This window comes from Aureococcus anophagefferens (assembly GCF_000186865.1).
Source record: "Aureococcus anophagefferens unplaced genomic scaffold AURANscaffold_8, whole genome shotgun sequence".
Lineage (NCBI taxonomy): Eukaryota > Pelagophyceae > Pelagomonadales > Pelagomonadaceae > Aureococcus > Aureococcus anophagefferens.
In genome coordinates this window covers 665,741-666,528 of record NW_008705568.1, presented here as the reverse complement: position 1 = coordinate 666,528, position 788 = coordinate 665,741, and positions in this window count along the sequence as shown.

The following is a 788-nucleotide window of genomic DNA, read 5'->3' as shown; positions in this document are numbered from 1 at the left end:
GCTTCAACGTGAGTGTTCCGCGCGCGCGCGTCACGAGAAAAACATCCACGCGTCGAGACCGTTCCGAGAGAGGATCGCTCGTCCAAAAATCAGCCGAAACGAGTGGAACATGGCCGAGATCGGAGCCTTTGAAGTTGGGAATCTCGCTCTCTCGTGCTGCCCTGACTGGAGCCCCTTCGGCCGCTCCCGGGGCACGGCCACGTGCCAGGCCGCGCCGACGGCGAGGCCGCAGTCGTTGGGCGCCGGCGGCACGACGACGCGCGTCGCCAACCGCCGCTCGAGGTGGGAGTTCGCGAGCACGTTCAGCGCGCAGCCGCCCGAGAGCGCGAGACCGTCGAACGCGTCGGAGCCGCCCGCGTCGAGAAACAAACCCGCGACGATGTCCCCGTTCATGGCCTCGAAGGTCCGCTGGAGCGTCGCCGCGAGGTCGCGGAAGTAGGCCGCGTCCCGCTCGCCGGGGAACAGCTTCAGCACGTCGTCCGCGACCATGTCGCGCAACGCGCCGGCCTCCTTAAAGGCGAAGGGCGACGCCAGGCCGTTGGCCCGGAGCACGTCGAGGCCCGCCGAGTCGAGGAGGAACGTCACGGGCACGTGGCTCGACCAGTCCTCGTACAAAGCCCGCATGGCCGCGTCCCACTCGGCGCGCGGCGCGCCGAGCCCCGCGTAGCCCACGGCCTTGCCCGCGTTCGAGAAGATCTTCGGCCGGCCGAGCGCCTCCGAGGCGCGCAGCCACGCGGCCGAGAAGGCCTCGAGGCCGCCCGTGACCTCGTCGAGCAGCACGGCGACGA